Source organism: Petromyzon marinus, chromosome 32, assembly GCF_048934315.1.
Source record: "Petromyzon marinus isolate PM22_M1 ecotype Great Lakes invasive population chromosome 32, UKy_Petmar_22M1.pri1.0, whole genome shotgun sequence".
Classification (NCBI taxonomy): domain Eukaryota; kingdom Metazoa; phylum Chordata; class Hyperoartia; order Petromyzontiformes; family Petromyzontidae; genus Petromyzon; species Petromyzon marinus.
Genome location: NC_133698.1, coordinates 1,394,321 through 1,411,729, shown reverse-complemented (window position 1 = coordinate 1,411,729; position 17,409 = coordinate 1,394,321). Strand labels below are relative to the sequence as shown.

The window sequence follows — 17,409 nt, the reverse complement described above, 5'->3', positions numbered from 1 at the left end:
TTTTAACACAGAACATCCTCCGTTATACCACGGAACCAGCACCATTTTAATACAGAACATGCCCCGTTTTACCACGGAACCAGCACCATTTTAACGCAGAACATGCCTCGTCATACCACGGAACAGCACCATTTTAACGCAGAACATGCCCCGTTATAATGTGGTTTCTCAGCGGTCAACGACGAAATCCTTTCTTGAGCTGCACGGATGAGGAATACAGTACGTGGCAACATACTCTCATCTGAGTTTTCCCTACCATGGGATGATGACAGACTGATTTTATTGTTGAAATCTGATTAAAATTTGTATTATTTTTATTTTTACTCCGCAACGCGTAGAGAGTAATTCCTCGCTTAACGCGTTGGAGGAATTACTTTACGTAATAACAATAACCATGACCATACTCCACACAGACATTTAAATTATTAGTTTGTGTTGTTCATAGTATAATTTGGCATCGAACTAGGACCCTAATTAATAAAGAGGGGCCTTGCCTTTAATCACCTGCCATTTCTCCAAGCATTTGTTCAAATCAGCCCAACTCTACTGATAATACTCACTCCCAGAAAGGCCGTGTGGCTGATAGGATGTGCACGAATACATTTACTTCTTATGTGGAGAGACAGATATGTGGAGGAGGCATTGCTTGTTTTGTCACCAGCAGGTTGGATGTTCTCCTAGGCCCGCACTGACTCCGAAGGAACAAGCACGGGTAGAAAACACGAGTTTTGTTTAAAACGGCACTTCGTTCTCAAATTATGATTATTTTTCTTGCAGATTCAAATGAAGTTTCAAGGACGAATGTTTCCATCTCATCCTGCTGTGCATCATTTATTGTTCGCTCAGACCGGCTGTTAACTTGGAAGTGTAATAACGACACAGCATTTATACGGGCGGTATTTGGTTTGGTTTTGCATGTGTGTATGTTCGTGTATGCTAGTGTGAGTGTGGAGAGCAGTAGTATAATGGTTAGTGCGCTGCACTACAAACCTGGCAACCCGAGTTCGATTCACGGCCACCAACACAAGTGACGATTATCCGAACCCGTCCAGCCTCAAATGAGTACCTGTTGTAGTGTGTAAATATCGCCACTCAAGAGACAAAGGCAGCTGGGCTTGGTGCTGGCCACCCACCTCCTCGTGTGGGGTCCCGGCCTTTCTTCATAGGTGCTACTCGCTAGAAGCACTTGCCCCGACAGCCCATTAATGCTATATCGGGGATCTTTGTCGTTGTCAGTGTAGATAATATACTCCAATTCATGCTCACGAGTAGCCGGTTCTGGGCCTCTCTAGGTCAACTTAGGGAAGGCCCAGGTCCTTAAATGAGTATTCTACCTGGTCCGGTGTGTTAATATCAGCACTGGCGATAAAGGCGGCTGGATCGTGGTCTTACCCACCCCACGTTGTGTTAATATCAGCACTGTGGAGATAAAGGCACCGGGATCGTGGTTCTGGCCACCCACCCCACATTGTGCCGTGCCGGCCTTAATACTTGTAGCACTTGCCACAACAGCCTGTTAAGGTTATATGGAGGATCTCATTTGTGTGTGTGATTGATGATCAGATTTGTAAATCTTTATTGACACCAGGCGCAAGTTTCGGCGTGCGTCTTACTTTCCAGAGCACCTTATAATCCGGAGAATGCAGTAACTTGAGTGGTGAGTGTCTGCTAATTATTATTATGGTTGTCGGTAACCAGGGATAGAGGCACATAGGAACACCGGATACAACAATACAAGGGAGTTCCACCAGACTAAACTATACATGAGACTTATCTGAGTTAATGAGAAAAAAACAATTCGGAATTGGCCAGACATAAGGACTAGCAACTAAGTAATGAACTAATTTCTTTAGAACTGCTTTCTGTCTTTAATTTGTTGTACCCCCCCCCCCCCCCCCCCGCCTCTGATGAGCACGGTTGGCTACGTATAGTGCGAAAAAAGTTCAACATACAAGTCTTGAGACTCAGTTGAGGCCAGGACTGAATTTCTAGCTTCAAGCTTTGTGCGAGGCTTGGCTTGGCTCATAAGGCACTTGTACTGTTGCGAGTACATGGTACACCAATCCATAATAATACTTAATTTTAACACATTTTATACTTGATGGTCGCACATGCAAATACTACCCGGGCTCAAACGCTGCTCAGCTTCTGAAATCTGGGACAATCGAGTACAGTTTTGATTTAAAGCTTTCGTGACTGCAGGGATTCATTTTCTTGGTTCTTTCGGTAAAGTCACGTAGAAGGGGAACAATAAAATAATAAAAATATAAAACAAAATTCTCACGACGTTTCGACTGCAACACAAGCAGTCATCATCAGGTGTGAAAACCACAGCAAGAAAATTTGAAAAAAAAGAGGGATGACATTGTCATCCTCTCAGCCGACAAGGGCAATGCCACTGTCATCATGGATAAAATAGAATATAACAATAAAATTCAAGAATTACTCAACGATGGCAGCTATACAAAAATAAAAAGAGATCCCACCAACAGCCTCGTCATACAAACCAACAAAATCATTTCTAATTCAACCGCATTAATTGATCAAACCAAACCTTCTGCTGCCAGGCCACCAAGATTATATGGCTTACCAAAAATACATAAAGTAGATACACCCCTTCGTCCCATCGTCTCTACTATCAACTGCCCCACCTACAAACTGGCTCGTTTTCTGTCTGAAATCCTGCGGCCTTTCGCTGGAAAATTCACCTCTGCGGTACAAAATTATACTCACCTGGTATCGACAATCAAGGGTATTTCCCTGTCCCCAGGCGACCTGTTTGTCAGTTTTGATGTAGTTTCCTTATTCACCAAAGTTCCTGTACCTGACACCACCGCAATCATTGAAGACTTGGTTCATCAAGGGCTAAACACTGAGGTACCCCCCCTGGTGAGACACTGCTTAACCAATACATACTTCACTTGGAATGGAACTTTCTACAAACAAACTGAGGGCACCCCAATGGGCTCCCCCCATCTCCGGTTGCAGCCAACATTTTCATGGAGAAATTTGAGATTGACGCCATCCAGACTGCCACTCTGCGCCCAACCTTATGGAAGAGGTACGTGGATGACACTTTTGTCATCTGGCCACATGGCCGGCCTGCTCTAGACCAATTCCTCGACCACATCAATTCCATACACCCAGCCATCAGATTTACCATGAAAGTCGAAAAAGATGGCAAGCTACCTTTTTCTGGATGTCCTAATAAAAAAGAGACCTGATGGTTCAATGAGCCACTCTGTCTACAGGAAAGCTACCCATACGGATGCTTATCTGAAACCGGATTCCCATCACCATCCAACCCAGAAGAATTCCCTCATCAAGACTCTGCACCATAGAGCCCAATGCATATCCGACCAGTAACACATAGCCAGTGAACTCAAGCACGTACACCAAGCTCTTAAGGCTAATGGTTACTCCAACTACACAATCCGCAAAGCTATCACTCCAACCATGAAGAAGGACCCTCTTGAGCCATTCAAAACCATCACTTTACCCTACATTGCGGGGATCACAAAAAAGATCTCCAAAATCTTGAATAAACACAAGATCCAGGTCCGATTGAACACATTACATAAAATCCGTGATCTAGTTCCGTCTGTCAAAGATGTGATTCTGGACATACAGTACCCTGGTGTCTACAAACTAAGTTGCCTCTGTGGTAATAGTTACATTGGAGAAACCAAACGACATGTCTCGGACCGCATCCGTGAACACAAAGCAGACCTAAAACACGGTAGGACCAACACCTCGGCCGTGGCAGATCCCTGTTATAATTCAGTAGGCTCACATGACATTGACTTCTCCAAGACAGAGGTTCTTTGCAAGCCATCTGGCTACCATGAGAGATTCGTTCATGAGGCTATCCACATATACAAACACAGAGACAATTTCAACCGAGAAGATGGATTCTGGTTTAGCAATCATTGGAAGGATTTGATACACCATTTCGGGTCTTAATTGATTATTCACGCTTACGGTGGCTTTCAGACCGCATCCATTATTTTCGTCTCCCCCCTCTTTTCCGAACATAGATGGACTCGTCCATCTGAATAACTGCCAAATCGCTCTCCGTGGTGCTAACGTTAAAAATCCGCCACTTTTTTCAATTTTTCTTGCTGTGGTTTTCACACCTGATGATGATTGCTTGTGTTCCAGTTGAAACGTCGTGAGGATTTTATTGTTTAATATTTTTTATTTTATTGTTTCCGTTCTACGTGACTTTACCGAAAGAACCAAGAATATGAATCGAGTACAGCTTGGTTGATTTGGTTATACGCTTGCATCGCTGTTCCGCTAATGTTTTCAATAAACCTTTAAAAAATGTTGAGTTGTAGAAAATCAAACGGGGGTCACGAGACATCTGGACCAGCCTGTACAGTATTATCGTTTGCACTCGATGACCTTAACACTCGGGCAGAGTCTTGAAAGCCTTATCTCGTTTTAGGTAATTAGAGCACAGTTTCTCAGCGGTGTTCCCAAATAAGGCAATGAACAGAGAGCGACGTTAAACAGCGCTCACCGCATCTCGGGTTTCTGTAATCAATCTTCTTGCTGTTCGGCTGCTGATGTAGATGCAGAGCAACGACCACAATTTCACATCCAGGTGGTCAAGCCACAGATAATCGCGTGAGGAGCAGCGGAATGTATCGCCGTGATTATTCATAGGAGATGATCGACTCCTTGAATTGTATCTACAGCAAACTCGTAGGCAATCGTCTTTTGCAACACAAAAAAAACCCGGCAAAGATCTTCCGTATAGACATGAACAGACTGTTGGGGCAAGTGCTGTTATGAATGCCGGCAGGGCACACGAGGGGGTGGGTGGCCAGCACCAAGCCCGACCGCCTTTGCCTCCCCAGCGCCGATGTTTACACACCGCACCTGGTACTCTTTTGAGGCTGAGTCGACCTAGGGAAGGCCCAGGTCCGGTTCAATTATTCGTCACTGGTGTTGGCTGTAAGCGGGAATCATAGCGCAGCGCGCTAACCGCTTCACCACCGCTCTTACAAAGGACACGCATCCATGTCTGTTGATTTTTGTAATGGTTACAGAGCTACATTTGAATGCAATGATGATTAACATATTTTTAATGTATTAGAAAATGGTAGAATTAGTAGTCTGCACTGGCCTCCACAAGATTGACCAGAGATGTCCCAACGTGTTATTATTGATGCTCTTTGGGTCTTTCGGTAAAGTCACGAAGATAGAAAAATAATAAAATAATAAAAAATCGCGATGTTCCGATCGCAACACAAGCAATCGTCTTCAGGTGAAAAAATACAGCAGGCGTACTGTTGAGGCAGGAATAAATATGTTATTGATGTTTTTTTTTTATTTCCACCAAGGCTTTATTTCAGCCGGAGCTGTGTGTGTTTATAAACCGCGACCCCCTCCCCCGACTGCTACTGTCGCTTACAAACCTGCAGAGATGATTGTGAGATGCAGCTTCAAAACTTGCTTTATATGAAATACGCTTTCAATATTAAACGATTCAGATCATGTTTTTTTTTGCTTTCAATTCTAATTTTGAGTAGGAATCGCTTTTTGTAAATTACACGTTAAAGCCAATGTTTCATATCCTTTCAAATCTTTGAAATTTTACAACCAATGAAAATCTTTTTTTATGAACAGTTCCGACCTCTCGAGCTTTTCACTGCCCACGGGGCAACTGGGATTAAACTCACCACGCGAAGGTGTTTGGGCCTCCTAGACTTGAGTCTCGGGGAGGAAGCTTCCTTCTCTCAGCCACGCCAAGAGGCGCCCCACACTATATTTGAATTCTACCAGGCAAGCTCCACTGAGCTATATAAATATCTTTTTCAGAAGCGACCTGGCCATCACAAATTATTGCTTTTAGTGGAAATTGATAGCAGTCAAGTACTCCAAACGCACGTTTTTTAAATGTTGAGGGAAAAACCGGAGGACCCGGAGAAAATTCCACAACCAGGGCGAAAGCGACATGCAGACTCCAAATATAAAGGTGTCAGGGTCGGGATCGAGGTAGTTGACACCTCGCCACCGAGAGTAATTTGTCACGAACGTTACAGCATTTGAATGATTGGTCAACACCAGTTACATTGTATGTGTGTTTTGTCTATGGGAGATAACTGAAGAAGCCGGAGAAAACCCATGCAGAACAGGGGGGAGAACGTACAAGTTCCACAGAACAGCATGCGAGTTGGGAATCGAACCCAGAAGCTTGTTGGTGCGATGCGCACGTTGTCACCACTGCGCCACCGCCCAGCCGCCCATAAACCCCCTCCCTGTTCAAAAAGAACAATATACTCTCAGAATTAGTCACGCTCTGCTCTCACCACAATGTAAAAAAAACAGTGTATTATTTGGCACCAATGCAACATGATTCAAATGTGTCTTAAAGAAAAAGCCGATTCCGATGAGTAGATACGATCAGCGTTTAGCGAACTGCTTTTGCACAACGCATGCAAACATCTACATTTCCACGAATACCGGGAGCCGTGTTTAGCAAGCCTGTTTCCACTCCAGTCGTTTACACTCCTGCCATATAATAATCCACCAAGTTCCTGGTGCTCGGTGGATTGATTACATCGCAGGATCTCGTCAGAGGTGGCCACGGCTTAGGTAAAACCTTCATCCAGCAATTGATCGACAATGGCTTGATGATAATGACGACGTTGTGCTTTAATAGTCCAGGTCCCTGGACCAGGTCCCATCACTCCGTGCAAATTGGGGGCGCCGGTGGGCTGGGCCCCTTCCCGGCATCCTCCCCCAGGACCCTTCATTCCCCCTCCCTCTACCGCAGGGTTGGATTGCGCAATGCTGTGACAGTGTGGCCTCAGTATTTTGCATGCGCATTCACGACGTGGTGTGTTAAATATAAAAGTGTAATGTGTTGCTGGCACGTGACATTGTGAATGTAAAATGCAAAAAAATATTAATCGGGCTTGGCGTCAAGATTCCACAGATTATATAATGGGACCTTTTTTGGCAATATCAATATATGAAAAATAAGAATAGGTTTTACCCTTTCTGTCAATAAAACAGGTGTTAAGATGAATTAAAACTTTCGTGACTGCAGGAATTCATATTCTTTGGTTATTTCGGTAAAGTCACGTAGATAGAAAAATAATAAAGTGAATAAAAATGACAAAACATTAAAATAAAAACTATGACGTTTCGATCGCAACACAAGCAGTCATCAGGAAAAGGGGATTAGCCTCTAAAGGCAAACTGTTTATAAAAGTTTAAAATGGGCGTAGCCCAAGTGTCAGCAGCATGGGCGGTGCAGCTAATGTTAATGTAAGTGTAGTGACATCGACTGAGTCACTGTAGCGCGTGCCGCTGGGAGATTGGTAGACAATGGAATTAGGGGTAGCAGCCCGTTCTACCAGTTGGACCTGTGGACAAGGCACGGAGCCTTCAGAGGGATCAAGAGGGGTGTGGGATCAAGGGCGGAGGCCTGGCCACGATGCGCAAGATAAAAGGCAAGCTCCGACTCACAGTCAGGGCTGCTGCGATCTGGAATATAACTCGTCATGCCGTCGTCGTCGTGATCCTCGCTCTCTTCAAGCTGTGGGTCTTGCAGCATATTGGCTATCCCGACCCGGTATGTAGTTATCCACTAAGGCTGTGAAGGCCAGAATAAAATAGAGTACCTCCTACTAGTGTCTCTGAATTAGTACACTACATAAGTGATGGACAATGGCGGTGTTGGTGGTGGGTTTCTACCAATTAAACGGCTGCCAGGTAAAGATTTAACATGGGCATAGCTCAGTTGTAGCAGCATCGGCGGGGAAGCTAATGTTAATGTTGTTGACGGACGAGGTTGCTGCTAGTGGTAATGGTAGTAGTGGGCAGTGATGGTCCTGGTGGTGGGCTTCCACCAATTAAAGGGCTGCCAGGTCTAAAAAGGAAACATTACAGCCAGTTATCACTTGAACTGGTTGATAACGTCCTTCCAGTGATTGCTGAGTTTGTACCCATCTTCTCGGTTGAAATTCTGTCTATGTCTGCATATATGGATGTCTTCATGATCGAATCTTTGTTGATAGTCAGTGGATTTGCAAAGTACCATCGTCTTAGAGAAATCAATTTCGTGTGAGCCAGCCACATTAAAATAATGATCAGCAACGGCAGAAGTATTGGTCCTACCGTCTTTGAAATCTGCCTTGTGTTCACGAACATGGTCCGAGACATGTTGGTTAGTTTCCCTAATGTAACTGTTGCCGCAGATACAGCTTAGTTTGTAGACGCCGGTATATTGCATGTCATGGATCTTGTCCTTCACAGATGGGATCAGATCACGAATTTAATGTACTGTGTTAAATTGGACCTGGATCTTGTGTTTGTTCATGATTTTGGCAATCTTTTTGTTTACCCCTGCTATGTGTGGCAAGATGATGGTTTTGATTGGATCCTCAGATGGCTTCTTCCTCACGGTTGGAGTGATGGCTTTGCAGATTTTGTAGTCTGAGTATCCATTCGCCTTGAGAGCTTGATGTACATGTTTGAGTTCACTGGTTGGATGTTCATGGTCGGAGATACATTGAGCTCTATGGTGTAGAGTTTTGATGAGGGAATTATTCTGGGATGGATGGTTTTGGGAGTCAGGTTTTAGGTAGGCATCAGTATGGGTTGCTTTCCTGTAGACAAAATGGCGCATTGAGCCATCTTGTCTCTTTTTGATTATTTGTGTTGTGGAGTAGGAAGGTGCGTAGTGCAAACAGTGTGATTGCATGGAAACAAAGACAGTACGGGTTATGTTTGGTCAGCCTGTTGCGAAGGCAAAGTCATTACAGGTCATGTTGGGTCAGCCTGTAGCGAAGGCAAAGACAGTACAGGTTATGTTACGACAATTAAGCTGGGGGAGCCAAGGACGGCTGTGATTGGCTGGTGTTTTGTCAGGCTGGAGTGGCGTCTTGAAGTCTGGCGAGGTAACAGCTGCACGGGCACGCGGAGCGTCGTTGGGATGCGGGTTAATTAATTGGGGTGTAATGAGAGTGGGGATAAGTTGGGGAGACGTGAGGAGAAAGGGGAGTTGGAGTTGGGGGCTGGACGAGGCAAGACGTGGAGCAGCTGAAGAGACGAAGGGGAAGACGGAGTTCGTTGGGGAGTTAGTTGGTTGGAGAGTTTGGAGACAGAGTTTGGAGACGGAGTTTGGAGACAGAGTTAGAGCAAGAGAGAGCGTAACGATAGCGGAGCTGAAGAAGAGAAGCAGCTAGCAGTAGAGAGAGCGTAACGATAGCGGAGCTGAAGAAGAGAAGCAGCTAGCAGTAGAGAGAGCATAATGACGGTGATAGCGGAGAGCAGAGACGAAGTAGCTCGCAGTGGAGAGAGCATAGTGACGGTGATAGCGGAGAGCAGAGACGAAGTAGTTAGCAGTGGAGAGAGCATAGCGACGGTGATAGCGGAGAGCGGAGGCGAAGAAGTTAGCGGTGGAGTAAGCGCAGTGATAGTGGGGAGTGGAGAGACAAAGGTGGCGAGCGAGTCGAGTGAGGCACGGCGAGCGAGCCGTGGCGACCAGGATACTGTGGAATATTGAGGACATGCGGAGAGTTGTAAATAAAGCAGTGTTCGAAGAAAGACAAAAGTTGTCCGAGTGAAATCGAACACTACATTTTATTTTTATTCACTTTATTATTATTTTTCTATATACGTGACTTTACCGAAATAACCAAAAGAATAGATTGTGTTAAGATGTTCAAACATCAAATAGAAACCTTTTGCAAGGAATCACATCTGCATGAACCACACACTGTACTTGTTGTGAACATGCAAACAATAAATGTTTTGATAATATGTATTGCCTTTGAAATGGATTGGCCTACACCAGACAGAAGCCTTCTTTCCACCACTTCAGATAGGAATCCCACCTCGCCATCTCATTTCCACATACAGTACAATAACCTTGCTCGATTCGTGCAACGCATTACAATTATTGTCCTTTATAACTTTAGCAATGCCGTTTGCTGCTGACTGCTTGGCATGCTAGGCCTTTGATCCTGTGCTCAGCAACCGTTGCTACAGTATATACAGGGTGGCCCAAAGTCAGGACACAGGATTATTTAATTCTAACACTGGCATTGTAATGGTTTATTCTTTATATTTAATCTATCATCCTTATTGATATATGGTCTACATCCTTTTCAGATGACGTTTAAAAATGACACGTAATTACACCTGTAATCTTAAAAAAGTATCGATTAATTTCAAAAGATAATTAATGCGTGCGTGCATTAATGTAAATTCGTTTGAATATGTGTTAAAATAGATTGCATAACACGATCTGATGCATTAAAATATTCACAGGAACCGCATGCTGTCACGAACACCCAATCCGTCTGATTTTACTACATTTCAGAGGAACCACACCTCAGGTGGACTTTGCATCTCAAGAACCATAGACTGAGTCAAGGCTGTTTGTCGCTCGCTCATTGGCACACTCATTAACTTTATTGCACGCTAGACAGATTTCACTCCAAAGAGAAGACACCCACGCTTTCTCGATTCTATCTTCGGGCCCGACAGCTGAAACAATGATTTTAGTTAACTACATCCCCCCCCCCCGCATACGCCTCGATCCACACAACAGGGTCTGTGCTCGGGCTGCCTCGTGCGGTGGGATAAAGTGTGGGTACTAACCCCCGCCTCTTCCGAAACGTACCAGCCAGTGTGGGGGAAGAGTAGGCCAAATTCCCTATAGAAGGGCTCTCTCGAGCTCCATCTAGTGGAGGCCCGTCCGCCAGCAGTGGCGTGAGCCGAGAAATTGTAGGGATGCACGTCTACCTAAACCGGCGTGTTTCCTTTTGCGATGCCATCACTGCCCCACGCAGTATTTTGACTACAACAGCACAAGTCTATAATGTATAGTAGTTAAGATATATGACTGAGATACGATTGTGGTGAGTAAGGTGGCAGCCAGCTTCGAGCGGTTATCAATTTATGATGTACACTGCAGTTTATGTAAACTGCAAGCAACCCCATCACATATCCGTCGCTCCAAATACAAAACAAAATGTACTGTATTCCTTACACATCCCATCAGCTACACACGGCCTTCTGGGAGTACATAAGCAGCATTGGTTTAGTGCAAGCAATTACATCGATGTTGCTGTTGCTTTGATGAACATTGCACTGGATAGCACGTAGGCTTTCGTGACCAATATCCATAATAGAGGTTGTTTTGGGTTAGAGAGCGTAAATAGATAAATGTGTCTTATTCTTTGGTTCTTTCAGTAAAGTCACGTAGATAGAAAAATAATAATAAAGTACATAAAATAAAATAAAAACCACGACGTTTCGATCACAACACAAGTGATTGTCTTCAGGAGGAAAGAGGGGGAAGGTCACTGAAGGTAACAGTTTTTAAAGGTTTCAAAAAATGGGCGTGGCACAAGCGCTCCGGTGGCAGAAAGAAGTGGGCGGGGCATATGTGCCCTGGGGTCAGAGAGCACCAAGGTGAGGCATGGAACATGCACTGGCACAAAACGTCCTGGTGTCAGAACTATGTACTGGCATATGTCCCCTGGAGTAAGGTTATAAGAAAACACAAATCAAGTCATGACTTGACCTGTGCTCCTTTGACAAGAAAACACAAATCAAGTCGTGACACAAAGTGGTTGATGACATATTTCCAATTATTGCTGAGTTTGTACCCATCCTCGAGGTTGAAATAGTGTCTGTATATATGGGTGGCTTCATGAACGAATCTTTGCTGATAGCCAGTGGGCTTGCAAAGTACCATCGTCTTAGAGAAATAGATTTAGTGTGAGCCAGCTGCATTAAAATAATGATCAGCCACGGCAGAAGTATTGGTCCTACCGTGTTTGAAATCTTATGCTCACGAACACGGTCCGAGACACATCACTTAGTTTACCCAATGTAACTGCTGCCGCAGATACAGCTTAGCTTGTAGATGTCGGGATATTGCATGTCAGGGATCTAGTCCTTCACAGCTGGGATCAGATCACAAATTTTACATACTGTGTTAAATTGGACTTGGATCTTGTGTTTGTTCATCAAAAGTGCTAAGATACCAGTCAGCAACATCAGTAAGGATTAAAGTTTTGAGTTGGTCATCATGGACAAAACCGTATACAATAACAAAATTCAGAACCTACTTAATGATGGTAGCTACACAAAAAATTAAAAGAGATCCCACCAACAACCTCGTTACAAAAACGAACAGTATCATCACTGACTCAGCTTCATTAATCGAACAATTAACTTTGCCGAAAGAACCAAAGAATATGAATTCCTACAGTCACGAAAGTTTTAATTCATCTTAACACCTATATTATTGCTAGAAAGGGTCAAATCTATTCTTCATATATTGATATTGGCAAAAAAGGTCCCATGATATAATCTGTGGAATCTTGACGCCGAGCCCGATTATTTTTTTGCAATTTACATTCACAATGTCACGTGCCAGCAACACATTACGCTTTTATATTTAACACACCACATGTCGTGAATGCGCATGCAAAATACTGAGGCCACACTGTCACAACATTGCGCAAACCAACCCTGCGGTAGAGGAACTATGCCCATTTCAAACCTTTATAAAAAGTTGTCTTTAGAAGCTAACCCCCCCCCCCTTTTCCTGATGACCGCTTGTGTTGCGATCAAAACGTCGTAGTTTTTTGTTATTTTCTTTGAACCTATCTACGTGACTTTACTGAGAGACCCAAAGAACGTGGCCAAGACTAATTAGAGAATCTATCGAAATTGAAAGAAAATGTTTTTAACCGTTCGGATAGCTACCGACTTAGTGCTGCATGGAAGCGAATCATCAACTAATACATTTTTAAATGCATGCCTATACAGGCCACCATACTACAATAGGGATTACCGTTGGTATGGCTATTTTAATACACACAATGGACAGGAAGGACAAGATCAATGGGCTCGCACAATGTGCATGCATAATGTATGTTGACTCATTATTCCCCGCAAGAGTGCACAAGTGATGTCTTCCCATCTACGCCTCTATATAAGGAACGAAACAGGTGGACTTCTCCACAAATCTGTCTGTCGCCTGATGAAGCTAGTTGTAATTACTGGCGAAACGTCGTACTCAGATTGTAAATGTTGTGGCTTGGCTCTCCAACACACCGGTGCGCTGTACTAGTGATGAATTGGCATATTCTGTTTACGTGACAACCCTTACTAGTTGGCTGTGTCGGGTGGTGGCGGGTTTAACGACATTTATATATTTACGCGATCTAACCTAAAAAAAAACCCCTCTAATGGATTGTACTGGATGTGACTGCTATGATCGCCAAAGCCAGACCACGGATAGCATGGTAAAAGCCAAAGACCCCCGTTTAGCCTTAACGGACTTACATTTTTACTTAAAACTTTCATGACTGAAATAATTAATAGTCTATGGTAGATAGACAAAATAATAACATCTCTAAACCTTTATAAACAGCTCTTTGATTGGTGTAGACCTACTGCCGGTGTCGGAGCCTTCTCCTACATTAACATTAGCTGTCCCGCCCATCTCAAAACCTTTAGAAACAGTTTGCCCTCAGAGGCTAACCTCCCTGTTCCTGATGACGACCGCTTGTGTAGCGATCGAAACGTCATTATATTTTTATTTTTATTCACTTTATTTTTATTATTTTTTATATCTACGTGACTTTACCGAAAGAATCATAGAACCTTAACAGACTGTTGGAGCAAATGCTGTTAACGGGCACTTATGATGGCCGGCACGGCACACAAGGGGGTGGGTGGCCAACACCACGCCCTGCCGCCTTTCTCTCCCCAATGGCGATGTTTCCACACCGCACCAGGTACTAATTTGAGGCTGAGTCGACCTAGGGGAGGCCCAGAACCATTTTAGATAACTGTCACTAGTGTTGGCCGTGAGTGGGAATCGAACTTGGCTCGCCGGGTTCCTAACGCAGCGTGCTCACAACTACAACAACAACCGCCATTCGCCACTACGTGGCGGTAACGTCACCACGATGCTTGTGCCAGGCTATGTGCACCTTGAGGCCACGTGAAGTGTCGAACGCCCGCTGGCAGGAGGTCACGGGGCAGACCCAAGTGCCACGGGTCGACTGACTGAGATGACTGGCTGATGCACCACCTGTGCCCCCTACTGTGCCAACTTGCTGTGCTTTAGCCACTCGGCGCTCCGCTCGTTGTTGTGAGCGTCGCTCCTCCGGCTGCTGTTGTTGTTGGAGGGCGACTGCCTCCAAACTGCCCAATAGCGTCCTACACGAGCCTCCTCCACAGAGGCCGATCTTGACACCGGAGGAGCTCACTGATGGGACTTTGTCCAGATTGTTCGTGGATTTGTGAGCTCCTCACACAATCCAGCCTGGTTAAACCCAGGATTGATCGTATTGATCGTCAGCAGGCCAGCCTAAATGTTTCTAACCGGTGAAGATGTTCCATTAAGGGAGCTGATCGATGCCCGGGTGCGGTCAAGGGATGGCTCCCTATTGGTCAACCACGTTATGCATGCCGATGACCTGGTAATTGCGGCTCACTCAGAGGAGGAGTTAGAGGCGCTGCTGGCTGAAACTGGAGTGTGCCACGAAGAGGTGGGGCCTTACCATCAGCCCCACCAAAACGAAGCACCTGCCTGGGTAATTTGTACCATCGAGCACTCCACCCCCACAACTTCCAATCGATGATGGGGCAGTTGTGGAGTGGAGAGTTTCCCATACCTGGGCAGTGTGCTCATGACCGGCTCCGGTTTAACAGCAGAGGTCTCACTCCGGTTGGAAAACGCTATGTGGAAGCTACCTGGTCTGTCGCTCCGCACGAAGCTTCACAACTACACTGCACCTCGACACACATACACTCACATGGAATGTTGCTAACTTCACATTGCCATACGAAAGTGCAAGAAAACTTTGGACCATATTGGACATTCAGTGTCTCATCGGCAGAGTTGAGGCTTGTTAGTGGTTTGCTCTGTTTGACTTGGGTTAATATTTAATCTACAGACGCGGTTCTGCACCTACAGTATATCCAATGCTCTTTGTAATGATGGCCTTATTTTTAAAAGATGCACAAAATCACCAACCACTTATAGTCATGGGTATGCATTTGGAATAATTGCCATCAAATTCACGATCACAGTTAGCGGATTCTCCGACACAAAAACTCGCTTTTTTCCGTCAAATAAATCAAGTTGGGGGTGTGTCTTCTAATCCGGTAGCAATGTGCGTGTGTGAGTTTCAAGTTTCATTTATTAGGTATAGCCCTGTGAGCTCTTAAGTCGGGTGCAACCGCAACAAACAAAATATGAATCTACATTGCAGAAAACTATTACACCACAACCGGACCAAAATGAAGCTACAAAAACAATGTAACAACAGTAATCATAGGAACTGTGATTTAAAATTTAACAATAAACGATATACATAACACGTACGACAAAACCTGCAGCCATAGCTGGCCGCACGACACTCCCAGTGTATGATGTGTGAGTCAGCAGCGTGATGTGCGAGTCAGCGTATGATGAGTGAGTCAGCGTATGATGATTGAGTCAGTATTAGGTTGAGTGAGTGTATGATGTGTGAGTCAGCGCACGATGTGTTAGCGCATGATGAGTGAGTCAGTGTATGTGTGAGTGAGTCAGCAGCAGCGTGAGTGAGTGTATGATGTGCGAGTGAGCTAGCACACGATGAGTGAACCTGTGTATGATGAGTGAATGGGTCAGTGGCTGTGTGAGTGCATAATGTGTGAGTGAGTAAGCGCATAATGAGCGAGTCAGTGCATGGTGTGAGTGAGTGAGTAAACGCATGATGAGCGACTCAGTGCATGGTGTGAGTGAGTCAGTGCATGGTGTGAGTGAGTCAGTGTACGGTGTAAGTGAGTCAATGTATGATGTGTGAGTGAGCCAATGTATGATGTGTGAGTGAGTCAGTGTATGATGTGTGAGTGAGTCAGTGCATGATGTGCGAGTGAGTCAGTGCATGGTGTGAGTGAGTCAGTGCATGATGTGTGAGCGAGTCAGTGCATGGTGTGAGTGAGTCAGTGTATGATGTGTGAGCGAGTCAGTGCATGGTGTGAGTGAGTCAGTGTATGATGTGTGAGTGAGTCAGTGTATGATGTGTGAGTGAGTCAGTGTATGATGTGTGAGTGAGTCAGTGTATGGTGTGAGAGTGAGTCAGTGTATGATGTGTGAGTGAGTCAGTGTATGACGTGTGAGTGAGTCAATGTATGATGTGTGAGTGAGTCAGTGCATGGTGTGAGTGAGTCAGTGTATGATGTGTGAGTGAGTCAGTGTATGATGTGTGAGTGAGTCAGTGTATGATGTGTGAGTGAGTCAATGTATGATGTGTGAGTGAGTCAGTGAATGGTGTGTGAGTGAGTCAGTGTATGATGTGTGAGTGAGTCAGTGTATGATGTGTGAGTGAGTCAGTGCATGATGTGTGAGTCAGTGCATGATGTGTGAGTGAGCCAGTGTATGGTGTGTGAGTGAGTCATCAGTGTATGGTGTGTGAGTGAGTCAGTGCATGATGTGTGAGTGAGTCAGTGCATGTGTGAGTCAGTGCATGGTGTGTGAGTGAGTCAGTGCATGATGTGTGAGTGAGTCAGTGCATGATGTGTGAGTGAGTCAGTGTATGATGTGTGAGTGAGTCAGTGCATGATGAGTGAGTCAGTGTATGATGTGTGAGTGAGTCAGTGCATGATGAGTGAGTCAGTGCATGATGAGTGAGTCAGTGCATGATGAGTGAGTCAGTGCATGATGAGTGAGTCAGTGCATGATGTGTGAGTCAGTGTATGATGCGTGAGTGAGTCAGTGCATGATGAGTGAGTCAGTGTATGATGTGCGAGTGAGTCAGTGCATGATGTGTGAGTCAGTGTATGATGCGTGAGTGAGTCAGTGCATGATGTGTGAGTGAGTCAGTGCATGATGTGTGAGTGAGTCAGTGCATGATGTGTGAGTGAGTCAGTGTATGATGTGTGAGTGAGTCAGTGCATGATGAGTGAGTCAGTGCATGATGTGTGAGTGAGTCAGTGTATGATGTGCGAGTGAGTCAGTGCATGATGTGTGAGTCAGTGTATGATGCGTGAGTGAGTCAGTGCATGATGTGTGAGTGAGTCAGTGCATGATGTGTGAGTGAGTCAGTGCATGATGTGTGAGTGAGTCAGTGTATGATGTGTGAGTCAGTGAATGGTGTGTGAGTGAGTCAGTGTATGATGTGTGAGTGAGTCAGTGTATGATGTGTGAGTGAGTCAGTGCATGATGTGTGAGTCAGTGCATGATGTGTGAGTGAGTCAGTGTATGATGTGTGAGTGAGTCAGTGTATGATGTGTGAGTGAGTCAGTGCATGATGAGTGAGTCAGTGCATGATGAGTGAGTCAGTGTCGGCTCCCTCTGCTTGTGCCGTCGCCCCCCCCCCCCCCCCTGGCTCCGTCGCCCCCCCCCAGCTCCGTCGTGAGAGCGACCAG

At 45.1% G+C, this 17,409-nt stretch overlaps 1 protein-coding gene across 2 annotated transcripts in view; it reads left to right on the top strand.

The window, feature by feature from the left end:
• The window catches only part of LOC116948062 (cell surface glycoprotein MUC18-like), a 36,214-nt gene extending 34,315 nt beyond the window's left edge, over nucleotides 1-1,899 (top strand). For both annotated transcript variants that reach the window (XM_076071217.1, XM_076071215.1), the window contains exon 12: nucleotides 778-1,899. The gene's annotated coding sequence lies outside the window, so the exon portion shown is untranslated. The remainder of the gene's footprint in view (nucleotides 1-777) is intronic.
• Nucleotides 1,900-17,409: the final 15,510 nt, after the last annotated feature.